We start from the raw sequence: 27,669 nt of genomic DNA, 5'->3' as shown, positions 1-27,669 counted from the left end.
AATGAAAAGAAGGCCTGCCCCACTGGTCAGTGGACAGGGCTTGATTCCAGAGGGGAGGTTTGGGCAGGATGGTGACCATCTGGGAAGGGTGCACTGTGTGGACAGGCGTAGGGCACAAGCAGAGAGGCAGAAGGCACTGGATGCCCGCCCATGCCCAGAAGTGGGGAGGTTAGATATGGTCAGGAAATGCTGTCATTACTGGAAGAGGTGGGAGCCAAAGCAAGAGGAAAGATCCAGAGAGAGAAACGTCAAACAGAGAAAAGTGAAGACTGACCACAGAAGACGTTTGCATAACCGTGGCTTTAACCGCTGCATAAACCAGTGCTGGGTATGATCCCAGCCAATCCGCCACTTCATTTCTCAAGGATGACCAAAAACTGTCTGTCGGCTCTCTGTTCCGTCGATGCTCAAGGCAGGGAAGAATACTGGACACACTTGGGCAGCTTCATGAGTCCAGAAAAACTCTCAGGGGGCTTTCTTCAAACAGAGGAGAGAACGGAAAAGAACAACAACAAAAGACCTTTACTACTGTGAAAAGGAATCTGGAAGGTACCCGGGAACAGGCCTGGCACTGGGAGTGTGGCCACAGGAGACAGAGCACATTACTGTCACCGTAGTATCTGAAGGATCATCCGGAGGTAGATAAAACCCAACAACGTGTAGTGCCCAGCGAAAGCTAATGATGGTATTTTTTAGAGAACTGAAAACAACATCATCTAAACTTGAAGAAAGTGCATTAACTCTTTTTCCAGAGCCTGGGACTGAACCCAGCGGTGAGCGCGGAGGCAGTGCCCCACCCCGGGGAAGGAAAGGCCCCGGGCAAGGCGCCGGCCACCTTCTGCTGAGCAGCGCGGGGCAGGAGGAGTCTGGGAGGACGGACGGTTCCTCACGGCTGGTTCATGTCCGCTAGGAAGAAGACGGCGGCTTACTGAACAGCACAAATACTGAACGAGGACTTAAACAACGAGATTATTTCAAAAAAAGACTCAATCAGCTCCTTCAAGGAACGTGCGCACCAGCTTATCTTCCTCTACTCCTCTTCTTCCTCTTTCTGCAAACCAACCCTGGGAACGGGAACTGAAGATGGCAGTGGCTGTTTGCCCTCCATGGGGAAGCTACCCCCCCCAGCCCGTTCCTCTCCTGCCTTCGCCCTGAGGGGAGCCCCCGGGGGTCTCTAGTCTTCACTCCATGAGCCCCCAGGCATGTGTTTTGAAACGCAGGAATTTCCCGCAGAGAATTTCCCCTGCTACCTACCAATGTCCGTTCAGATGCGAGGTGAAGGGGAGACTCAGCGCACCAATGTAGGATACACAATCACATCTGGTCTCGCCAACACGATCCTTTGTTTTCATATCACCTGAGAAATCTCAACTCTTCTTTTTACTTTCATGACAGGTCTGTCATCTGTATGTCTCCTTTTCCCATTATTACTCATGATTCTTCTTCAAAAGAAAACCAGACCTCACCAGGCACTCTGGCACATGCCTGTAATCCCAGCGACTTGGGAGGCTGGGGCAGGAGGATCTCAAGTTGGAGACCAGCCCAGGCAGTGTACAGTCTCAAAAATAAAAAGGGCTGGGGATGTAGGTCAGTGGGAGAGCACTGTGGGTTCAGATCTTAGTACTGTAGAAAGCCTTGCTGCATTTCTCTTTGTCTTTATTATTATTCTTTTTATTATTGGCTAATTCAAAATAATAATTTTTAAAATATATGAAGTATTACAATGTGATGTAAGATGTGACCAACACTCTCCAGGGAAGGTTTTGTGGAATCCAAAATCACCCTACGTCTTGGGCACCTGATCGATAAGTCATTCTCATTTTAAAACTATTGTAAAAAAGAAAAAGTCATGGCTCGTGAAGTTACTGTCAGTATTTGAATCCAAGAATTTGACTCCATCCCTTAACAGAAAGAGCGAGAGGCTCCTTCTACCCCAGGATGCGGTGTCCGTGACGGGGCACACCATGGCTCCTGAACGGACGGCCCCAGGCTCTCTACCTGGGGGCCTGTGGGTCACCCTGGCGTGCACCTCCCTTTTCACCTGCATACCAGTGGCCCTCACTGGGGCAGGGCAGTCGCTCCGTCATTTTAGGTCCTCCCCGCGTGACTCTGGCTGCCAACCTGCACTTCAGTCCTGCTGCGCACAGCCAGTGGGCTGGAGCCTCGGGGCCTCCTGTCCTTCCACCCCTGCAGAGACCACCATCCCTGGAGGCGGCTGGGCTCCTGGGTGGGCCTCCCCCGCTGCCCTGTGCCTTCGTGCCGACGTCCTGTCTGCCAAGCCTCTCAAAACCCCTGTTCACCCCAAGTGACCTGCGCTGCCGCCTCTGAGGGCGCGATCCTCGCCTTCTCGCCTTGCGGCCAGCTGTCAGAAGGACATATCTTCTGTGCCACCCGACTGTGGGTGGCTGCTGGAAGGGTGGCTTCTGAATCAAAGAGGGACACCCTGCTTTAAACTGCCCTCATGCCGTCAGTAAGGGGACGTCCCTGCCTCCACAGTGAGCAGCGTGTGCCGGGAGGGGACTCACCGGGGCTTCCTGGGTCCCGTCACCCTGGGAACATGACCAAGGTGCCTCGCCTGTCGTCACCCAATTTAAGTAACTGTACGTCAAAGTCAAGGATGCAAATCTACCCACTCTGAATGTTCTCCAGTGCCGTTTGGCGAAAGTTGCCCCTGGGGTATTGTTTCTTATTCTTAGGCTTTTTACGCTAGAGATTCCTTTCCTCCAGACTTTTGTTATGCTTTGTTTTAGTCTGGATATTTTTTCTTTGAGATATTCTGTTGCTTTTCTGGATTGTTGTTTGTTTGTTTTCATAGAAATTAAAAACACTCCCACTTCTATCTTTGGATCACTACACTTAGGGGACCACCAAGAATCTTCAGTGGTAGACACACATGGGCACCTGCTCCCTGTCTCTGTGCTGCCTTGGGACTCTGCCATTGAAGAAGGCCATCACCAGAGGCAGCCTCTAGACCTGGTACCTCTAGACCCCCACACCAAAATAAGCCTCTTTATAATTAAAAAAAAATCTTCACTGTTTTGATTACCCATTGTTACCAGCTTCTTCAAACACAGGAAATCCACCCATGAAAAATGACCAGTTACCATTCAAAAAATGAATCACCGAGCCACACACCAAGCAGGAAAACAGAAGGTGTCTAGAATAGAATTGGACAGGTGGCAAATACATTGCAAGATTTTGATTTGTTCTTAGTAAAAAGGATAGCTATTAGTTTTCAAATATTAATAATAGGCCTGGGATAAGAAGGGAGAAAAAATCCTCAGTGTTGGGAAGTAAGACCTGGGCGATTTCCAGGGGTCTCTGATGTGTCAGGCTATGCAGAACATCAGTGATGAGAGGCCTGCGGCATCCCGGAGGTGCAAGGTGGACTTCAACTCCCCACTAACCCCATGCATCCAGGAAACTGTGGGCCAGACATTCCGAGGCCACTCAGTGCTGAGAGCAACGCATGGCAAAGGGACCTTTCACAGTCCACCCAGCTCATCCTCCAACAGCTTCGAAGTGGCCAGAGCAGAGAAAAGTGGCATGAGAGCAGTTTTGAAGGGCAGATACAGCTTCAAAATGTTTTTAAAAAGAGTAAAGTGCAGTATGATATGGAGAGTGGGATCAGGTTACACGAAGGCAAGGTTGGAGCTGGGGGCCAGGACAACTGAGGCTTGGACTGGTTGGAACCTACCCCTCTTCCCAGCTCACAGTTTTTCAAGTCTCAGGGCCAGCTGCTAAAAAGTCCTTCTCTTTTCATCCCTGCCTTATGCCAACACTCTGGCCTTTTTATCCAAGAACTGGCTGACAGAAATTCATAACTTTATCTTCATGAGTACCAGAGGCCTGAAAATTATGACACTTGCAGAAAGGGACAACTTTGATATAAATGACTTATCCGATTCAGATGCAGAAAGGTCAGTCAATAGAGATCAACAACAGAGGAGTGAGCTGTCAGAATTCAAAACCACAGACATCGCCTAGAGAGGAGAGCTCAGCTCAGAGCTAAGCAGCAGCTCCTACAAAACCTCAAAGATTTTAAGGGGCAGAAACTAGCCTTTGTGACACGATGCAGACCACCTACCCCAAACCACAAGACTGGAGAGAAGTGTTATGTAAAGTGGGGCAGACAGAAGAATTAAACGAGGAAAGTCTGTAGGCTGCTTAAATTACCTACCTTCTATCTTGAATCCCTCTCTGAAATAGCCTGGGACTCACCCCATTTAGGTTATATTTGTAACTGTGTGACTGAATCCACAGAAATAAAGTCATGTTGAATTTTACCCACATTACGGAGTGGAGCAAACACACACATCACACCCTCTGAAGTACCTGCCGCCATCAAATGACTATAGGCAACTCTGACTAGGAAGGCAAAGTCGAAAGAGTTCACTGGAAATTTTGCAAAGTTACAAATGGAAACTATAATAAAATGCAAATATTCTGGTTAAACAATAAAAAGTATAGTTAAAAAGGCAAAAAAATCCCAAAAGAAACCCCCAGAATACTGAAAAACATATTTTGAAAGTCCAGGGACATATTTTCTAACAGATCTAAAGGGCTGGGTGCTTTAAATAAAACCCCTCGTGGCTACATGGCAAAGTCAAAGGGCCACAGTCAGATGGCGGTACCACCGGAAACTGCAAAAGAATGTTCAAATGGGAAGAGTCATAGGCCCAGAATTGCCCGTGAGCAACAAGCCAAAAGAGAATCTGAAAAATATCTGTGAAAGACACTCAGGTGAATGATAAAAAGTTTCCTCACACATCAAGGAGACAAAATGAGTGAAAGAAACTTGATAGCTTTTGAAGACAGCATAGACCACAGCAATGTTTCAGTGAATAAAGAGAGAAGGACAAGGACACTTAGTGAATTATTTGTTCTCCTCTTTGTGAAGGAAACTATTAGAGAATCAACAACTTCCCATTAGAACCACTAACGTACATTGCTCGAAAGAAATGAGGAGCCCTTGGTCTAACTTATAAAATGGGCAAGATCCTCTTGCCAGGAATAGGCAACCTGCTGCTTATTTGAAAGAGGCACATCTGGGATTTGCAAACAGACACCATATTTCAGAACAAGTATCTTTTCAACGGGTGCCATCCGATTGGGAGCTCTAGACAGGCCAGAAAGTTTCACCGCCTTCATCTAGAAAACCAGGGGTATGTTCTGGCAGTCAGAACACCTCAAATGCAATACAGTTTGGGGAGTGCATCACGGTCTTGCAAGGAAAAACAACACCTAACCACTTTCTTAGAATTTCCTTGGAGACGGCAAAGGAGAACCCCATGACATTCCTCAGATTTTCAGATACTTTCCTCCAACTTTTACTCACAGGTATCCAAAGCCATATTTCCCTCTCCAAACTGGCTCCCTCCCATTTCTCAGCTGTAGAGGAACTGATGTCATTATGAACTTCTCTCCCTTACCCACTGATCCCATCAGCTTTGGGGTCCTTCAATCTGATTTATCATTTTTTCTCAAACGTGTACTCTGTCCCCACCATTCCATTCTGGTCCAAATCGTCTTCTCTCCTACCCTATTTCTCAAATAGACACCTCCCCACTTGCTTTATTCCAACCTTGTTCACATTTGAACAAGGCAGTCAATCTGCTGTCCCCGTGATGTTCAAAACCCCTCTGTGAATGCGGTGTGCTGAACGCGGGTTACCCCTCGGGGAAGGCTTTTCACCTGCTGGGAGGTGCACAGAGCAGGCTGCCCTGTTCCACTTCAGTGTGAATGGAACCAGCACCTTTCTCTGGTCCCATCAGGGTTGATGCTGATGATTCTCATGGCTCTCGCTGCTTTGTTGAGTGTGTCCTGGAAGTGTCAAGCGCTGTCCCCACCAAGTGAGTATGACATATTTGATGGCATCTGAGTGAGTAAAGAGGGCTGTGGTAACAAGACACCATGCTCACTTTTCCCACAATCCTGGAGGCTCGAAGCCCAAACTCAAGGCCCCCGGGGGCTGTTTTCCTTTGAAGGCCTCCCTCTGGCTCACAGGAAACCGTCCTCCCCACGTCTTCCTGGTTTTCTCTCCGTGCCCGAGTCTCTTCTCATAGGACAGCAGTGCCATTATCTTAGGCCCACCCTAATGACTTCTTTTAACCTAATTACCTCTTTAAAGGCCTTACCTCCAAAGAGTCACATTCTGAGATACAACAAGTGGGAACTTCAACATATGGTTTTGTGGGGACACAATGCACCCCGCCACAGCCTCCTGACTAGATTTCCCTTTGTTTCCTCGGCATCTGATCCCCCCTCTAGACTCCTGCCTGAGTACACTTTCCAAATTGCAACTCACTTGCCCGGTCAAGTTCCCTAATAGCTCCCCGTGGCCTCAAGAATAAGTCAAAACAGCTGCGGCACAGAAAATGTGACTAGAGGGAACCCGAGTTCACACCCATCCTGCTGCGAAGGAAACGCAGCTAAGTAAGCACGTGGGCTTGCCGTGCACATGCGGTTCCCAGCCCAGGGTTCTCCATCTCCCCTCTTCAAACAAAAATTTGGAGCTTCTTCCAAATTTCTTCTATCTACCCCTCCAAGGCATCGATGACCACGAAACAAACTTCCACTCGAGCTTTATGAAGCCTCAGATTTCCAAGCACACCAGACTCCCTTCGCCCTCATGCTTACGTCCCCCACCCAGCAGGACTGTGCCCCTGTGGACGGCACAACCCCCTTTAACCCAGGAAGCTCTAATCTCCTTTCTCTTGAGTAAACTCAAGAGTCTTTGGGTCTCTGAAGCTTCCTGAATGCCTCTTCCTTCCTCCCAGCAACGTCCTTCCAACACACACACACACACACACACACACACACACACACAAGCCACCTCCACCCCCGGCATCACCATCCACTGTCCTGGGCCTCCACAGTCATCCAACAAGCATGACTGGCATTGCCATTGGCCTTAGGCCTGAGATCAGGGCTGGGACATTTCTCCGAGCGCCCCCAACCTCGTCGCACAGCTCCCAGAACCGACAGATATTCTGTTAGTATTTGCTGAAAGAGAGGGAAGAACGGAAAGGAGGAAGCTGGGGAGAGCTTCTTCCTGAGGAAGGTGAGTGGGGACACTGCGGAGGTCGCATCACCGGCCACGCCCGAGACCCGGCCCTGCTTCACTGGGGACTCCAGACCCCCCCTCCCGGATTCTTGCCAGTATTTCTGCTTTCTCACCTTTTATCATCCTACGCGCTGTGGCTAGGGTAAGAGCTCCAGACATGGCCAACATGGCCACTAACCACCGGGTGAAATCCAAAATTTAGATCTCCCACCCATCAACCTTCTCTCAGGCCTCTAACCCAATGTGTTTTTCAAATGCCCCCAATTCAGAGAATTTCCCTTGTAGGTGATATTTCTGATAATGCTTCTTCCTGTTGGACCCCCCTCTTCCTGCCATCCTTCACCTCCACCCATCCAAACTTACCCCGATTTGTAGGTCATGGTTCCACAAAGGAGGAGCAATCGCAGCCACCTCTCAATTCCCCAAACTTTGTTTTGTACTCTTTGCCAGCTTCCACCCAGCCAAATGGTCACCTGGGTCACAAGTTCACATGGCATATAGGCGGGTACTTCCCCTTTGAGACTATAAACTTCTCAAAAACAGAGACCTTTTTACTTTTTTCTTCATTTCCTCATGGCACAAAATAAATGTCTCTTTAATTAATTTAGAAAGGATTCACAAAATCCACACAAATGTTTAAATTACTGTTGTCAACATTCATCTAATAAAGTGAATTTCTATACTCCAAAGTATCATTTCAGGAACAGGGCTTAATGGTTTTCCCTTAAGATTAGTTCTTCTTTTTTCACTAAAATCATGACGGTCAGACTATGTTAAGAATCAAAATTCAAACACTGTGGCAGCTCAAAGAAATTTAACGCCGCCCATAGTCGGAAATATTTCCATCTTATTAAATGCTCATTCTTTTAGAAACCATTTCTAGGACTTAATAAAAATAGAATAAGGAAGCTACAAGTCCTATGTTAAATAAGTGACCTTTATTTAATTTAAATGGGCAACTCTGTTTCTTAAAAGAATATAAAGAGATATCTTAAGAAATCTGATCTCACGAGCTAATGGGACAGACTAAATGGTCTCATTTGTGGACATGCACTAATATACCCAAGCTCTGTCTCAGAGATGATAATTGAATCTACTGGCTGCTTCTTAAATGAAAAGAGTATATATCCAATTGTAGCATCCAGTTTGTAAGGAACAATGAATTTATGCATTCATGGAATAAATTAGGAATAGGATCTAAAGTTTTCTATAGACTTGGATTAAGTAAATGCTCTTTATTTAATAAGTGAAGGAAATTACCTTGCCCGCCAGAATGCACGCGTACACACACACACACACACACACACACACACACACACACACACACCCTTCTCTAAGCTATTCACACACATACCCTTCTCTAAGCTATTCTGAAATGACAGTGCTGGTAGCATAAAGAATCCATGTGACCTGCCAAGAAACGGGAAAATTTGTGCTTAGGAACTAGTCATCTGAAATGAGAATGTTACATTTCTTCAGTATCCTGCTAGTTAGTTAAATGGAGCATTTACATACAGGACTCACACCAGACTTCACTCTTGCAGGCCACAATCAGCACACCACTGAACTCAGCAGGCAAGATGCACATAGCTATTTACAGGCCAGTGCCAGGAATGCTGTGTACTGCACCTCTGTCCTCAGAAACCTTCTTTTGTCAATATTCTATGAAACATTGGAGTTTTTCTCTTGGAAGATTATGAAGGTTTTTTTTTTTAATGTAAGTTGCTTAAATAGCTGAAGTCAGGGGAAATTTTCTCACATTGAGATTTATTGGATTGTGAATAATCTCTCAAGGGAAGTGCCAGCAGCCCCATCAGCTGAGTTATTTAATTAAAACTATTCTAGAGTAAGTAGAAGTGATGTTGCCTGGGGGAACAATTTTGCATTGATCCCTGAAGGATTGACTTGATGGTCTTAGAATTCTTAACAGTTTCAAAATCTTTAATGTCTTCACAAATAGTCTCCTACCATATTCTAGAAGGAAAGGGAAAGTCATCCTGCCTGCAGCCTCCACTCCTCATAAAACCCAGGAAAGACAAAGACCTGCATCCAAAGCAGAGCTTAGGAGCCAAGTCTCTTTACAGACGCTGAACAACTGTCAGGGGCAGCTTCAGCTCTAGGGGACATGCCCCAGGAGCCCAAGCAGGGTAAGCTGAAAGCTCTACTTTCTCTCTTTCTTCAGCTACTTATTTTCTTGTTTGTTGGCACATTCGAAAATCTAGCTCTCTTTATGTTGTAAAATGCAAACTTTAGCTTTCAGTCACAAATATGTGTCCATGTGTAAATTCCTTTAAGGTTTCTATGAAGGCCACTCACACCTGCACCTCACCCTGCAGAGAAGTTTCTGAGAGAAAGGGCTAGAGATGGATGCCCACCCTCTGTACTTTTCAAGCTTCCATGACAGGGATCATGGAGAGCACGGAAGCCTACCCGTCGCATCGGGCGTGGGATGGACGTGTTCCACGGTGACCCGCGTGGACACCCACGACTGTCTGACGCCAGCTCCTGCTCAGGCACGAAGCCACATTTCCACCGACCTCAGGCAGAGCACCCACACACAGACACCAACTCTGCAGAGGAAGTGCCTTCCAGAGACTGTGGTTGGCGGTACCTTTGGGTGCGGGTGAAGAGCAGCTGTGCTGGCAACCAGTGCAAGAGGCGTGAGGGGTCTTGATGGCTGAGAGTTAAAAGCAGAAAACTCAGAGCTGCCAGCCTCCAGCTGAGCTGAGAAACATTCAGGGGCCCCTGGGGATGTGGGGGCTGGGCAAGACCCCACCCCCTCAGCCGAGGCTCATTCTCCAGCAACTCGGCCCAGTGTGCCCTACCCCACCGCCATCCTGGGACTAACAGATGTGTCAACAAGGCTCGGTCTTGTACAGTGGACACAAGGGTTTTAAGCAGAGATCACAGCCAGGTCCGTCCCCTGCTCCGGGAGGCCTGGGTGCATTCAAACAAGTCTAGATTATGAGTTCCTTTCTGTATTTTGCTACAGCTAATGAGTGTAGAAGTCGGGGTTCTCTTGTAAGCATAGAGACAGGCAGAGAAAGTGGAGCAAGAACTGAAGAACCCAGACAGACGTCACTCCAAAACCCACACCTGGCCCTGAGCGTGTACATTGATTCAGGCGTCGGCTTCCATCACCAACGTCAGCTAGTAGTCTCTTGTCTTAGAGGGCGATTTAAAATTTTTCCCACTTGGGTTTTTGGCCACAGAGCTGCCAGAGGGTTGTGTCTGTAGGTGACACGTCTACTGGAGTGTCTCCTCCCAGGCTCGGCACAGGGAGAGCAAGTCAATAACAAAAGCCTTGGCACAGGACATTGTCACCATCTCACTCTGATTCCTATTTACTGCGCCCTTCAGAGCTCAGGGACCATAACCTTGCTTTCCGTGGGTCTTAAAATGCTCTTTATTATCTGGCTTCCTATACGCTATTTTATTTCATTAAGGCCTGCAATTCCCAAGCCTTTAAAGTGTTCCTGATTCACCAGTTGACTATTACTTATAGGCACCATTAAATACCTTTCCTCTTTATCTTTTAATGAAAAACTACTGAAATGTATCCTTTAACACACTCTTTTTTAGTCTTATATGTGTATGTATAAACACAGGCACATAAACATAGAAAAGGGAAAACTTTTCTGAGCTTGCTAGGATGGGCCTTAAGAAGGGTTTATGGCTTCATTCTTTAAACCATAGATCTAGAGCATTTTTCCCTTATTATTCCGTCTGACTTTTAAAAAATTAAAAGCACTAGAGATGCTTAGGATGGTCACAACTCAATGAATCCACACTGGGCAAACCATATGTACACATGTGTTGAAACATCAAACTATACACCATAAATACATTCCATTATATCTGCCAATTAAAAAGACAAAAGCGTAATAAAAATAACATCATCCAGCAATGTCAAAAAACAACTGGGCGTGATGATGCACACCTCTAATCCCAGAGACTCAGGAGGCTGGGGCAGGAGGATCACAAGTTCAAGTCCAGCCTCAGCAATTTAGTGAGACCCTCTCTCAAAATCAAAAACCAACAAAAAAACGAGGGTGGGAATGTAACTCAGTGGTAAAGTGCTCCTGGGTTCATTCCTAAAGGAGGGGAGGAAGGAAGGAAGGAAGGAAGGAAAGAAGGAAGGAAGGAAGGAAGGAAGGAAGGAAGGAAGGAAGGAGAGAGAAATGATAAAAAGTAAAATAAAAAGTGTAGCTGGAGTGTGTTGTTGGCGACCCCCATATCAGGAAAGTGGGAGGCTCCTCCGTGGCCCATTCGTCTCCCATTGGAACCACTTTGGACAGGAAAGACCTCCCAGGCCCAGCTGCCCCTGCACTGTGCACCTTCACTGATGGCAAAGGAGGTCATCTGTGTACATTTTCTTCCTTCCCTTTGTATTTGGGATAGGCCAAGCGAGGCAGTAAGGAAAGCTCACGAATATCTTAAGGTAGATGGTGAAAAACAATTGCAGAATACATCAGGCTCCCTAGGCCTTCTGAAGCAACATTGCAATCAACCAAGCCACGAATTGTAAATAGAAGAAACTGCACTGATCTATTGACCCATCTTATGTGTTCATTTGATTTTAGAGGTTTTCAGTGTTTGGGGTTATTGTTAGAGTCTTCTTTAAAAAATGAAAATAATCTTCCAGAGTTGGTTAAGCTAGACCCAAAGCTATCTCTTTTCTAGAGGATTTTCTAAAGCAATTCTCTCGGAATGTTACTTCATCCATCTTAGCGTCCAAATATTCTGACCTCCCTCCCTCAAGGTTTAGTTCCAATTCCACTTTTGCAGGGAATCTCTTCTGAATTTCTAATTAAAAGTGAATTCTGGGGCTAGAGATATAGCTCAGTTGGTAGAGTATTTGCCTCACAGGCACAAGGCCCTGGGTTCAATCCCCAGCACCACACACACACACACACACACACACACACACACACACACACACAGAGTGTATTCTGTCCTGTAAATTACAGTAATATTTGTTGCTATTTGCCTTAAATTATAATTTACAATATACAATTTTATCCCTTTCTTCCAACCACTAAATATCACTTTGAACGTCAAAGGTTTTTAGTAAAGTCTTGATGAGTGAGTTAATAAATGGGTTTATTCCCCCCAATCAGCAAGCCCATGCATACAGGCCAGATCCCATCTTTGCACCCTGACATCACACCCACGTTGGGGAAAAGGCTGACCCTGCTGACCCCAACCGGCAGGGAGCCAGCCCAATCTGGAGAACCCTTCTGTCGTGGATTCCTCAGACCTGCCATCCACTCTGGAGCCCTTGATATTAAAGGGCCACTAAGGAGAAACACGTATGCAAGATCACAGGAGGAGGTCACCCAAGCAGAGCGACTGGCCCCCAGGCCGTGAGCACTGGCCTTGACGGGAGTAGGGATGGGGCCTTCTCAGAACCAGCCTGGGTGATACAGACAGCCTCCTCCAGCCCAGGACAGAATGCAGCCTTAAACGGAGACCGTGTGAAACATCTGTGCCCAGTCGAGACAAGCAGACTGCATGCGCATTCACAGGGTCAGACTCCTGACATGGCCAACACCAAGCACCTGCTGGGTGGAGCAGGACCGATGACCACTCCCTGCCACCCCAGTTACACGTGTCTGCCGCTCCAAGTCAGTGGCACACCTGCTCCGCGTCTGCTCTCCTTACCCCGCTTTCTCCCAGCTCCCCCTGTGTCCTGTGTGTCAGGGTCACCAGCCTCCTGGAGCCCCACTTGGATGGCAGCCTCGGTCCAGGGGACTTCACCAACCGTCTTTCTTAACATCAAGTCTCACTCCAATGACTGGAAAAGCGCTGCTCTCCAATACCAGTTCCTACTCATGAGTTCAATAGTTCCTTTGTCAGCCAATCACAGGCCACTTGACAACTCAAGTGCTCCTGAAACTGACCTTTCTCCTTTCCTCCAAGCTGTGGTGGGCGCCCGATTTCCCATCTTTTCAATTGAAACTATCGTTTTTCTTTCCTTGGATCATGAAATTTCAGAATCATTCTGGCAGCTTCCCTCTCTTTTTGACCTGCAGGCCAAATCCAAATGAAAACCTCATCCTTAACTTAGACGATTATTTTTGAACTGCTCAAAAATCAGAATCAGATCTTTCTTCAACATTTTTGTTAGAATTCAGTAGTTCTGAAAGAAATGTTATAAAATATTTTTGAGACAAGTGGGGAATAAAACACTCTTTGTGAGTATAGACCAACAGTGTGAGCTTTGAAAACCAGTGGTCCCTCCTGACTCTGTCTCCTTCCCGCTCGAGCTTTTAAGCTGTGCTTTTCTTTGTAGTTTCACCATTTGTGTTTGACGCACATAAATAACATATTGTTGGACTTTACATGTCTCTGAACTCTAAAGGAAAGGAATCATGCCCTAGGTATCCTTCGGTAACTTGCTGGCTTTCGTCGACGCGCTGTTCCCGGGATTCATCCCTGTTGGTGAGCAGAGTCACACTTGAGTGCTTCTCCAGGGATGCAGAGTACACTGCTGTATGCATGTGCTGCCAAGGTCTTTGCCCATCCTATTGGGGGTGGGTACTTGGCTTGTTACCAATTTTTTGCTCTTACGGTCACTATTGCAAATATTGTTGGGCACTTCTCCCAATTGGGGCAATCTTTAAAACGGCAAACAGTAGAATTATTGGATAATAGGATATGTGATTCTTTAACCTGACGAACGCCATATGATTTTCCAAAATAGACATGATAGTAATTTTTTGAGTAAAGTTGAAGAGTGTTTCTGGATGAGATTAATGTTTAAATCAGTGATTTAGGAGTAAGCAGATGGTCCTCCATCATGTGGATGGGCCTCATCCAGTCAAGTGGAAACCTGAATACAACAAAAGGCTGGCCTCCCCAGTAAGAGGTAAGAGGCGGCACCCCAGCAGATGGCTTGGGACTTAACCTGAACCTAGTTTAATCTTGCTGGCAGTGAAAAGCAAACTGGTCTTTTTTCTGTGTCTCTCTCTCTCTAAAAAATGTTCAGCAAGGTCTAGATTAGAGAGGTTCAAACTCCATTCAGCACATCAAGATCTGGGTCACAGTAACTTTCCAGGTTTATATCTAATATTCTGCTGCCCACATTGTCCTAAATTTCTTTTTTAATATAGAAGATACCTGAAATCCCAAAGTATCATACTGAGTTGAGCCCCTTTGTTGATGGGGCAGGGAGAGAGTCACTTCCCCATTCTGAGACCACGTCTTGTGCCACGTCTTGGTTAACGACCCTGAATCTCAGTGCCCTCAGTCGTGACATGGAAAACATGATCACTCCATGGCACTTTTCAAGTGTTAAATGAGATGACATTTGGATACTTCATACCAAGTAGGTACCGTGTGAAAGTTAAGTAGCATAATATTTGAGTGGGTCACCCATTTGGTGGTAAGTTTCATAAACAGAATTACGTTTTCTTTAACAGAAACTACATTTTCTTTTACTTTGACCAGTAAGGCCAGAGATTTCAGGGAGGCAGAAATTTTCCCCAGGACCCTACTTCCGTCACTACTCTGGCACAAAAGGGCTGCTTTTGAAATGTTATCTCCTAAGTCACCTCAACAGGTTTCCCCATGAATTAACTAAAATTCATGCAGCTGTTATTACTATGAAATAGTCTAAATCCATTGCTAATTCACAAATGTCTATTCCTAAACCAACACACATTTTTAAGGAATTTTCTTTTATTAGCAGTATTGTTTATCCAGAATAAGACATTCAATTGGCCCAACTTGAGGCAGAAAGTGTGCGGGGAAGGAGGAGGTACAAGGTGGGCAATGGTTGATGATTCCCAGGAAGGGCCCAGGTGGGGGAACATGTCCCCCAAACTGTCACTTTATGTCTAGTTACAACTTTGCCCAGTGGGACCCAGGCAGAGTTGAAGCCTTGGAAAGGCCCCTAGACCTCAGTCCCTCACTTGTAAAATCAAAGAAATGCCCACACTCAAGTGTGTAATAGGGGCTAAGGGAGGAGATCTGTGTCACACTGACACGTGCAATCCCGCACACCTGAAAAGCTACCAACAAGTAGCAGAAGTCAACCCACTTAGAGGGCAGGGACTTGATTCCTTCGTCCATTTGAAGTTCTTATCATCTGTTATAGAAATCAGAAATTTCAGATTCCAAGTTTTAGTTTTTTCTTGTTAAAATAGATAATCAGCTCCTCTTGACCTTATACCAAAAACACAATCATTAGAGATCCTGGATGTTGTGAACAGAACACATAAGGAAAATCTTTGTTATATTCAAGGTAAACTTTGAAATACAACTAATATTCGGTTTAAAGTCTCTATCATCCTCAGTTTGAAACAAGGAAGCCCTCAAATCTCCCAGTCAGGTAGAAGATCCTCACTAGTTCACGACGTCAACTGTTCTGAAAAAATAAAAATGACCAAGACCAACAGGAACATCACAAGAAATGGAGCCAGATGAGGACTGGGGACCTCTTTGGCAACCAGCTGAATATTTCACCCTTGATCATGAAAAAGCCCATCAGGCGGGGAGCTCTCTTTTACCCTGTTCAAAATATAAGAAGACCAACCAATTTAGATGATAAGGATAGAGGACTATTCCCAAAGCTGTTCGCACATGATGCTAAAAATCCTACCGTGGCACAGCAATAACCTTGACGATTCAGCTCCGTACTCCATCCTAAACATTCAGAAAAGGCCGGGCTGCCTGTTTTCAATTGGTTGCCTTGTAACAGAAATTGAAATACCTGACCTGCTGCTAAAATTTCAGAGGCTGGACCATGCATGGCAGGGAGAGGGGCCCATCTCCTTCCAGCCCTGGAGGCTCAGGCCCCATGTGCAATCCCAAGACCCTCACCAACCCACACCTTCACTTGAAAGACTGGTCAGAAGGGGACTCTACTTGCAAACGGCACTGAACAGATGTCTGCACACAGCAGCAAATGGGTTCTGTATGGCAAGATGGATTCGTTCAAAAAATTAGTGTGTAATTAAGGCGGTGTTGCCAATTAACTCTATAAGTCCTAGCTATATACACAAAATTAGTCCTGAGCTAAACACAAAGAGAAAAGGGAACCATGTGCACAAACATTTTTTCCTTGCAATACCTTATATTCCTCATATAATACTGTAATCGTGCTTTGGAACGTGGTTTGCTTGGGCTGGGGTTGTAGCTCAACAGCAGGGTGTTCGCCTGGCATGTGAGTAGCCCTGGCTTCAATTACCTGCAACACACACACTCACACACACACACACACACTCACACACACACACACACACACACACAAAGCAATAAGCGCACGTGTGTGTGAAGCACAGAACATGACTCTCTTAAAAATAAATCATATAGTGTTCTCCTCTATATGTCCAAGGAGTGTGATTTGAAAGTCACCAGGTAAGAAATGCATGGTTTCAAAATTAGACTTCATTAGACTGTCACTTATATATGAAGATGTCAACATTAATCATTTTGTATCAAAAGCACAGGAAATGCTGGTAATAGTGATGGGAGTAATACCTCCTATTCTCTGATGACCATGGGCCAAGTACTTTAAATATAGTCTCCCTAAACTCTTCAACAAAGACAGGGCTGTTATTAACTCAATTTACCATTTCAGAAACCCAAGATTAAGAGAGAGAGGGAATGCTACGGATACAAGTTTATATAAAAGTACTGACTACAACACCCAAGCTTTCTCAGTAAATCATATCCACTCTATGTGGCCACTACAGAAGGGCCAAACCACAACCACAGGGGGACAGAGCAAAAATATCCCAAGACATCAGTAGACTCTCCCACAAGAGCTAGTGACTTCTGAAGGAAGAGTCCTCTCTAGTTGAATTTGGAAGGGGCGAAAGACAGGGCCACTGCCCGAACCCTGCCAGGATTAATAACCTCAGATGACTAATCATCTCAGATGACGTAGTATACAAGGACCCGGAGGCATCCAGAGGTTGAAGCCAGTGCTGAGTGCCTAGCCCCAGGGCTGGCTCCTGAACTCACATGTGGCCCCATCCACGCAATCCAGGCTCCTGTTCCCGTGAAGACACCCAGAGCCCGTGCTTTCTGCTTCCGCATTGAAATCAATGAGACGCTTCCATGCGGAAACGACAGCACACTAAGAAATGAATTTGGTCCACAGAATCACTCCTTGGAAACAGTAAGATCTTACAGCCTGGAAAAAGGGAAAGCCCCAAGAATAGGATAAAGCATTTGCAGCTTCCACTTGGGCTGGACAGGATTCGGTATTGTGGAATTCAATATTGTGGGGTGGGGAGAGGGAGAACGAAATTTGCCCTTACCTGACTGAACCACACGTATTGTCTTTTTCCAAGTTCCATGTGTGTAAGTCAGGAAAGAGCAGGAATAGGTGCTGACATCGGCCTCAGAGGCATTATAAAAGGAGAGGATCACAGTGTTGGGAGCTGTCGATGAGTTCAAAAGGTGAAGCTTCTTGTCGTAGGACTCATGGATGACCACACCATAAATGGGGTGGAGAATGCCTATAGACTTCTGCACATCGTGGATCTGAAACCACTCCACCTGGGTAATGTCCACTGATGGGTACATACATTCTAGAGTCATATTCTCAGCAAATTTAATAGTCGTGTCCCAAAATGCCTCTTCACATAGAGCTGAAATAGACAACATGACATCAATTCAGTTAGACTTGATAATGGAATACCAGATAAATACCTTAAGCTCTCTAATAAGAGGAAGGAAGGAAGTTGAGATCTTGGGAAGACTGGCAGTTTTCTACTGCTCATGTTGGCAGTTGTAACCTCTAGCCCTTGGAACAAGTGAGAAATCATCAAAGAAATCCTGCACATATCACACGGAAATACCCAAAATCGAGTTCATTTGTTAAATGAAGACAAAAAGATTTTTTTTTTTTTTTAACCTTTGTGTACATGAAGAATAGCCAAAAGGAAAGTAAGATAATCCATCTCTGGAAACTGCTTGGGAGGCTGCTGCATTAAAAAAAAAACAATTTGTACAGCGTTACATCTCAGGCCCAGCACAACGACGGTCTCCTTCCTTTCAGATGTTATCAGCAGTGTCTTCTTTTTCTGAAGTATGAACACAGGAAGAAGGTCTTAGCTTCAAAGGCAGGTTTGCTCTCGTACAAGGATGGGCAGATTTGAGCTGTTTCTCTCTCGGGGAACAGCTATGTTCAAGATCTCATTTTCTACAGAAAGCCATTCATTCAACAAGCGTTTGCTGAGTGTGTTCTAGGTGCCCAGCTTTGTTCTAGGACATGAGGATAGACAGACTCAACGTGCACACACACACACACACACACACACACACACTCACACACACACACACATGGGCGTGCGTGCGCTTCTTGCCGTGCCCACATTCTAGTGGGAAGAGATAGAAACCAAAAAAACCCAAAAGTAAAAAATATGTGTAACAAGTTAGAGGTGGTAAGTGCAGGAGGAAACCAAGCAGGAAAGGGAGGCAGGCAGGAGCCAGTGTCTCCTTCTCAGTGGGAAGGTCCAAGGACTCCTCAGTGACAAGGGGAGATGGCAGCAGAGGCTAAAGGTCCAGGGGAGGTGCGTCAAGGCCTTGGGGACAGAGTCTCCATCCAGCACAAGGGCCTTCCTCCTCCTCCACCTGCGAGCCGGCCTTAGGCACTTGCTTAGGAGGAGATGACAGACCAGGGAGGGCCCTCCACACCCAACAGAACCATGTCCAGACCTCATACAAAGCCACCTTTCTGCTCGACTTCCTTATTCAACTTTTTATTTTGAAAGGATCCTAGATCACACAGAGTTGCTGAGGCGGCCGGAGCGGTTCTGCACAACTTTGCCCAGTGGACCAGTGGCTGTGTGGTACCTGGCCACAGGACCATACCCAGAATGTGACTGGCTGCCCAGGGGCACCACTGCTCTTCCTCTTCTTCCAAGTAACACTTCTAATCCCTAGGGCTCTGTGAAGAACACCTTAACACGCCAGGACAAAGATCCTGTCTCGATGAAGAGGGGCTTGTGGAGTATCCGGCCCACTGACAGCACCAATAGCGGGTGGGTGGCAGAGGATGGCCTGACGCCCAGAAGTTTATCTATGGTGTCCCACAGGCGCCACTGGCAGCCAACGTGGGGACAGTTTCAGAGAACACGAAGTTTGCAGTGTCTAAGAACCCAATCAGTTCAACGTGTGCGTGTATTATGCACCAGGCCCCTTGGTGCGCTCAGAGACTTTACTTTCCATAAAGCCCCCACATCTGATATCATAGTATTGCTACGCGCTTCAGTCAGAAGAGGTACCTGTTATCTCTGTTCTGTAAGTAACTCAGCACAGCAATCACCCCAATCTGACCGTTAGGCCAGCTCCCCTCTTAGTCCTTGGAAATACAAGCATGAAGAGATCAGGGCCGTGCTCACAGCCACAGGTGACACAGTGGGTCAGAAAGACAAAAAAGCAATTTACTACAATGAGTGATAATTTCTATACAAATTATCTGATTAAGTTTTATGACAGCCCAAAGAGGGAGTCATTCATTTTAATAGATTTTAGAAAGGTTTCACAGAAAAAAGTGGAAGAAAGATATGTTCATGTAAGGCATTTTTAGGAAATGGTGTGACTACAGTCTAGGGGTTAAGACTCCAGTCTAAGGGTATGACTCTAGCCTAGCGGGTGTGAATACAGTCTAAAGGGTATGGGTCTAAGGCTATGACTATAATCTAGGAGCGTAACTGTAATCTAGGGGTTCATACTATACGGGTGTGACTACAATCTAGGAGTATGTCTATAGTAGATGGGGGTGTGACTACTATCTAGGAATGTGACAACTGTCTAGGGGTGTGACTACTATCAAGGGGTGTGACTACCAATCTAGGAATGTGACTATAGTATATGGGGGCATAACTACTGACTAAGGGTATGCCTACTATCTAGGGGTGTAGCTACAGTATAGGGGTATCTGTACAGTGTAGGAGTGTATGACTACAGTCTAAAGCTGTGACTGTCACCTGGAACTACAATCTGAGGACATGACTGGTAAAGATGTAATGAAAGCCTAGAGGTGTAAACTGTAGCCCAGGGGTGTGACCAGAGTCTGGGGGTATGACTACAGTCTGGGGGTGTGACCACAGTCTGGGGGTGTGACCACAGCCTAGAGACATGACTATGCTCTGGAAATATGACTACAGTCTAGAGACAGGACTATACTTTGGGAATGTGACTATGGTCTTGGTGTGTGACTGTACTGTGGGGTATGATTATAGTCTCAAAGGTAAAGAAATGGCCAAAAATGAGGTTAAATCTGGATAGAAAGTGTCTTCAATGGCACACATAAAGGGACTAGTCTGTGGCATAAGCATATCTATGGAAGAAAGAGATCCACTGAGAATCTTGTTCTTGTGGCTGATATGGACGATTTTACATTTTGTGAGATAACTTAGGTCACCATAGAAAATGGACTGGCAGCGGCAAGGACTCAAGAATATATATCTGAGTTGGAAAAATTTATTTCATCCATCAAGTCTTATTTATAAGATCTCCTTTTAACAGGTGCCAACCAAAATAAGACTTACAAAATAAAAGTGAGAGCAAGGCCCAAGAATTCTCAAGTGCTAAAGAAAGCACCCTTCTAACTGTCCCCTTGTACCCACCACATCCTGCCTCAGACATTGTCACTTCACCCACCACATGCACACTCTCGCATGCTGGCACTCACATGTTTACACTCCCACATGCATGCACTCACACATTCTTACACACATGTTCACACCTACGCATTGACTCACACTAGCACACATATTCATGCACTCACACATCCTCCAATACACACGTGCACACACATGCTCAGTCATAAAAGTCAAACACATTCACACATTCTCAGTCACACACATTCGCATACATGCATATGTACACTCACACACATACACACACATGCAGTCATATGCTTCACATACATGTACACATAAATTCTCATTTACATAATGCACATACTCACATTCACACACATGTACACGCACATGCACAAAATGCTCATAGTCATATACTCACATGCTCACAGTCACACTCACACACATGCTTACAGCTACATATGTACACACCCACACGTTCTCATGCTCACACTCATATGTACACTCCCATGTACACATACATGTTGCACTAGAAGGTATCTTGTAACAGAGACAGTGAGGTCCCTGAGGCCAAATATATACACTTTATGACCTTTTACAGACAATAATTCCTAACCCTGGTCTATGGAGAAAGACAGATTTTGGACAAACAGGCATACAAATAAAGTTATTGTTAAAAAATTATACCCCAAATCAAATAATATAACTAACAAATGGTCAAGTGAATTAAACAGACACTCTCAAAAGAAAAAATACAAGTGGCTGACAAATATATGAGAAATGTTCAACATCATTAGCAATTAGGAAAATGCATATCAAAACTACACTGAAATTTCATCTCACATCAGTCCAGAATGACAGTCATCAAGAATACATGATCATAAATGCTGGAAGGATGTGGGCTAAAAGGAACACTTTTAAACTGTTGGTAGAATTCTAAATTACTACAACCACTATGGAAATCAGTATGGAGCTTCCTCAAAAGACTAGGCGTGGAACAACCGTATGACTCAGCTACACCACTCCTTGGAATTTACCCTGAAGAATTAGAGTCATCTTACTGCAGTGATACATGCATACCCATGTTTACAGCAGCACAGTTCACGATAGCCAAACTGTGGAACCAGCCTACGTGTCTATCAATGAATGAATGGATAAGGAAAATGTGGCATATATACACAATGGAGTTTTACTCAGATATAAAGAAAAATGAAATTATGTCATTTGCAAGAACATGGATGGAATTTGAGATTCTCATGTTAAGCAAAATAAGTCAAACTCCTAAGGTTGAGTCATATGTTTTCTCAGGTGGAAGCTAGAGAAGAAACAGGAAAAGAAAGGTGGGGGTGGATCTCCTAAAACTCAAAAGGCGATCAGTAGAGGAAAGGGACCCAGGGGAAGGAGCGGGAAAGTGCTGGGGACTGATATTGGCCAAAGGATATTGTTATATTGGGTGCATGAACAAACATGTAATAACAAATCCCATCATCACACACCACTGTAGTGCACCAATAAAAATGTGGAAAAAAAAACCAGTTTCATGTTATAAAGTGAATAAGAATGTGCTGGCATCGGAGAGAACAACTAGGGTTGGCAACCAAGCACAGATCCTCGTTAGGCAGGGTGGGTAAGGCTCTCTCAGGGAGTGACTATGTATGGAGACGTCTAGAACTGGGAGGCATTAGGTACGCGAGGGTGCAGTAGGTGCAAGCACAGCAATTCAGCTGGACAGGAGAGCAAGAGCACCCAGGCAGACAACTCTGTGGGACATGGAGTAGAAAATGACAGGAGACCTGACTGTGTAACCGGATGGAGTGAGAGGTCCTCAGGGAAAAGGAGAGCGCCGGCATGGCCAATCTGACTTAAACTCTTAGCAGGTAAATGACCGTCACCCACTTCCCTTTCCACACTTCCAACAAGAACTTGATTTTACTTGGGTGCCGACTCATTTCCCCATACCACAGGGGTGTTACGATGAATCTAAGCTATTCCACTGACGATTGTGATTGACTTGAGGAGTTGGAGAAGCCAACCATGGCCCACGCTGACCCAATCAGAGTAAAGAAATTATTTATATTCCATACCAAGACAACAGTTCCCATGCACCCCTCCCTGCCCCCTCCAATGAAGGTGAACAAGGAAGGCTACTACTCCGGGTACTACAGGCAGCTATCTGAAGAAACTCAGCCTGAGGACAGATACAATGACAGAGAAATGGAAATAAACTTGGGTCTCAGTTGGCATCATTGAACTACTGGATCCACCACCTCTGGACTGCAAGCATAGTGTCTGATATAATAAAATTTTAGACTTAAAAGCCAATTAGAAAGTTTCCATATACATCTGATATGGTATGATTTTTTTATGGCTGCTACGTGAAAAAGATTGGAAAGGAACTAGAAGGAATATCAAACTATTTGGAAACCATTACTATATCTAAGAAAAGGAATGAGGGCTAGAACTAGAATAATTTCCATGGACATGAAAATAAATGAACTTACTTCCAGAGATGACCTATTTTCATATTTAAATATAACAATAGGCATCCTTAACTCTGTGTTTCTTAGGCAGGGTTTAGTCAGAAAACATTCCTAATGGTACAACAGAGATACTTCTTGAGAGAAACTACTAGAAAAGTGAAAGAAAAAATTTAAAAACAAGCAGGGATGGGGAAACAAGTCAAACAGGAACATTAGAAGAATTCGTTTCTGCCTTAGAGTTGTACAATTCAGGAAGAGCCAGGAGTACCCACTGTGGAGGTTGCTGGTTCAAGCTAGGATCTTGGAGGAGGTGAAACCCCTAAAGAGATATTGAAACAGGTCAGGGAATGAATTTTTTTCATTGAAAAAGGCAAATGACAGATAAGGAAACTGATACTCATAGAATTTAAGTTATTGCTAATAAAAGGTCTTTGAGAAGACCCCACAGCTAACGTCACACTCAATGTTGAAGGTGCCCAGGGATCAGGAAGAAGACAAGGATGTCTGCTTTCACCTCTGCTATTCATACTGCATTGAAGGCTTCAGCCAGAGCAATTAGGCAAGAAAAAGAAATACAAGGTATCTAAATACCAAAAGAAGAACTGAAACTCTTTCTGTTCACTGATGACATGCTCTTATATATAAACATCCCCCCAAAATCCACCAGAAATTATTGAGCTAATAAACAAATTCAATGTTGAAGGATAAACCAACACATGAAAATCTGTTGTATTTCTATATGCTAACAGTAACTAATGTGAGACCTAGATTAAGAAAAGAATTCCACTTACAATAGCACCCAAAAAATACAATGCATATAAATAAATTTAATCAAGGACGTGTAAGATTTTACATTGAAAAATTACAAAATATTGCTGAAAGAAAATAAAAATGCATGACTTTTCCTAAATATGAAAAACCTATGCTTAGAAAGTATGTCTACAAGCCAGCCCATGCTCATGAACTGGAAATTCTAATAGTTAAGATGGAAATACCTCTCATAGAAATCTACAGATTCAATGAAATCCTTACAGAAATTCAGATAGTGGAAGGAGGGACTGGGAGAGATGGCCTAAGGTAGAGGGTTCTCTTTGGGAATGATGAAAATGTTTTGAACTCAAAAAGGTGGTAGTTTAAAGGACTTTGTGAATGTGCTAAACATCACCTAATCGTGCACTCTAAATTGGTTTGTTTCATGTTATGTGACTGTCACTTCAATACAATAATTTACTGCCAATGAATAGGAAAAGAGCAAACCCAGCAGAGGCCACATTTGCTGTTGGCTGTTCACTCTCTGATGTCACCTGATCCCCCACCCATCCTGATCCACACAGTGCTTTCTATGAGCCCAGTGGCACACATTATGTCCCACTTTCATGGTGACAGCTGAGAATAAATAATTCAAAAGACAATGGGTTGTCAGACCAATTATTAAGAAATAAAAAAAAATCCTAAATGCTTTTAAATGAACTTGTAAACATGTATATGTGGCTGTGTGTGTGTGTGTGTATGTGTGTGTGTGTGTGTGTGTGTGAAAGAAAAGCAGCAGGGGTCAGGATAGGGAAAAGTGTGGCAGAGGTGCAGGCAGAAGACCGGAGGGACAGGGCAAATCAGACAGCTTTGACAGTGTGCTGCTAGGGACCTCAAAAGAAAAGCAATATAATGAAGCATCTTCCACTCTCAGGGCCTCCCAGGGCCTCAGGGAACCTTTCTCCTAGCAGAAGGCATTGGTGTGTGGGAGAAGTTTTGAGAAGGGTAGTGATCAAGAGTAACTCCTTCCCTCCCTGGGCTTCTGAAGCCCAAGTGGCTGAGAGATGAAAACCACCTTAGGGCACTTGCACTATGGAATCGAGGGACCTAGAGGTCACAGGCTCACACGGAAGGTGCAGGAGGACTTGGGGCTGACGCAGCAGCTCAACAGTTACCCGTGTGCCAAGGAAGAGCGCTATTCATCAACATCTAACCAAAGACAGATAGAGACTGCACTTGCGCTATTTTTGTTGTTTTCACAGCCATTTTTTGCATGATTTATGAAGGAGTTTTGGCTTGAGGTTTTTTTTTCCTAATAGAGCTGTCTGTATAAAAGAGCTTTGTCCTCGAGGAAGCCATTAATCAAAATATTACAGGATTCTTCTGCTATTTAAGAACGCGTCAGCTGACCACATGCGTCTGAATGCATCTCACGAGCTGGCCTCCAAGTGCAGACTCCTGGGTGGCCTGCTGCACCACCTTCGCGCACACTGAGTTCTGCGTGCACGGCAGAGGCCTTGTCTCTCACTCTCAATGTTCCTGCCGTCTGCACTGTGTTCTGCTTCCCCACCTGTCTCTGCCTTGTGGGGATTCTCGTCCTACTGAACTGCCCCAACCCCACCGTCCCCGGCTCATGCTACAGCCCCTGGCCTGTGCGGTGGGGATTCTGTTCCTGACTGACACCTTTCTGTGTCTGCTCAGTGAGCTGCTGATGTGCTGGGGAGAGAAACACCCGTGCCACTGTGAGAAGGCACGGCTGGCCAGGAAGGTTCCAGGTGTGAGGTCCTGTTTCTCCTCCTCTGGGTGCCAGGGGTTGGCTGGGTTCTTCTGCTGGGGTGCCCTATTGTTAAGAGGTTCGTGCTCCCAGCGTGCTTCCCCAGAGCGCTACCGCTTAAGTGTCTGCTCCCTGCCCAGGTGACCCTCGTGAAAAAAATCTGATGAGGAAGATGTGGTGTCCTCCAGACGATGGTGCCCTTGGAGCTTAGGCCACCCACAGATCTGCCCCCAGGAGTTAGTGAGCAATGAAGCCCACTTTCATTCAACTGAGAGTCTTCAGCTTGCCTTCAGCAGGAGTCCTCTAGAACAGAGTTCTAGAAATCATGGCCCACCGGCTGAATCCCGCCGCTGCCTGGTTTCTGTAAATAGTTTAGCTATAACACAGCGAAGCACCCTCCTTGGTCCACGGGGGATCTGTGCTGCTCCTGTGTCCCTGGTAGAGCCGGGTGGTGCTGATTCAGGACAGATGCCGTTTGGACTACAAAACAGTTAACTTAGCTGTCTGCCTCTCAAAGAAATTGTTTCCCAATGCTAGAATAGTGTAGCAAATCCTGAGATAGCAGACCCTTATTATTTAATTTTATCCTCACCTAGCATTTCTCGAGAGAAAGAAGACGAAGCCTAATGGCCCAGACACTGGTAAAACCAGCTCAGTCTGATTCTCAAGAACGAACACTATCAGATTCGTGGTAAATACAATTCTTCTAGGAACACACTAAGGAAAAGTACTTAAATGGCATCCTTTCACTAAAAACTACACCCATCGTTAAACTCACAGGTTCACAGAGCTTCAACTCATGACAGTCTCCTCCCATGGCTCTCTCCCTGCTGCTCCTACTTGTCACATGGTATTGCTGGCAGTCCCTCCCCTTCATCCACTGTTAATTTATAGCATATGAACTTGGAGCATCCAGTCTTTCCTGGGGGCACTGACCTTGTGAGTGTGCTCCCAGCAGCTCTGCTGCTCAGTGCCTGGGAAGGTCCAGTTGGCCTGGCCTCTCTCTGCTCACCCGCATCAGCTCTGGCCCCTGCTGTTCCCAGGCCCTTCTTCAGGTGGCAGGATCAGCAGGGAGCACTTGTCCCACTGAGGCCGCCGCTCCTCCTGCTCCTGAGCTCTTCTCTCCACCAGAGCCTCTCCAGGTAGCGACTGAGCAAAGCACTAATATCTCATGAGGCTGACTTTTTTGAAGTCAAGAAGTTTCCCTGCTTCTGGAAGCATCTTTACCATTTCAGCTCCCTGGACTCACTCCAGACTCAGCTACGTTTCCGTCCCTCTTCTTTCTCCTTAGAGTCCACAGGCTGAAAGGATGTGCATCGCATCCTCTGCTCTGACTCTAAATTGAAACTACATGCAAAGACTTCAGGCTGGTTTCTTTACCTTTTCTTCCCCATTTTTTTTTTCTGCCAATCAAAGCACCGAATATTCAGTAGTCTTTTAAATTCAGGAAGCTTTCTTATCTCTGCCTTTATCTATGTTTCAGTCCTATCTTCTAGAGTCCCCCGCCTCCTTTGCCTTTCATTCTCTCACAGAAAGAGTGCACAAGCTGGTGTTTCTGAAGAACAGTCTTCTATGTTCAGCTGCTTGTGTCTTAGAAACACCACCATGTCACAGCTGTACCAGACAACAGTGAACTTGGCTTTCTCATTCCTTTGCTTTACTAGATCATGGAGGCTCCCTATTGGTTAAGGATTGTGTCTGAGGCTTGAGTTCCTGGAATTCATTGAGCTACTGGAAGGACGGCACTGGGCAGGTGGGTGAGAAGGCCTGGGGCGAGCCTGCCCCATACAGTCAGTTGTGCTGGCCTCTTTGCTGGACCATCTGTCTGTCTGAAAGCTAGAACAGGCAGAGCTGTCCTTCCGTATACACACGTTTATTGAGCATGTACTGTGGGCCACAAGTAGCTTTCCAAAACACCAGCTGGCTCCTGTCACTCCTTTCAATGTCTCACTGTCCTCAGGAGACTGTTCAAACTTCTTGCTGACCGACAGGCCTGCCGTGATCGATCCCGCCATTTCCCCAGGTCTCGCACCT

Source organism: Ictidomys tridecemlineatus, chromosome 12, assembly GCF_052094955.1.
Source record: "Ictidomys tridecemlineatus isolate mIctTri1 chromosome 12, mIctTri1.hap1, whole genome shotgun sequence".
Taxonomy (NCBI): Eukaryota; Metazoa; Chordata; class Mammalia; order Rodentia; family Sciuridae; genus Ictidomys; species Ictidomys tridecemlineatus.
This window is presented reverse-complemented; position numbering follows the sequence as displayed.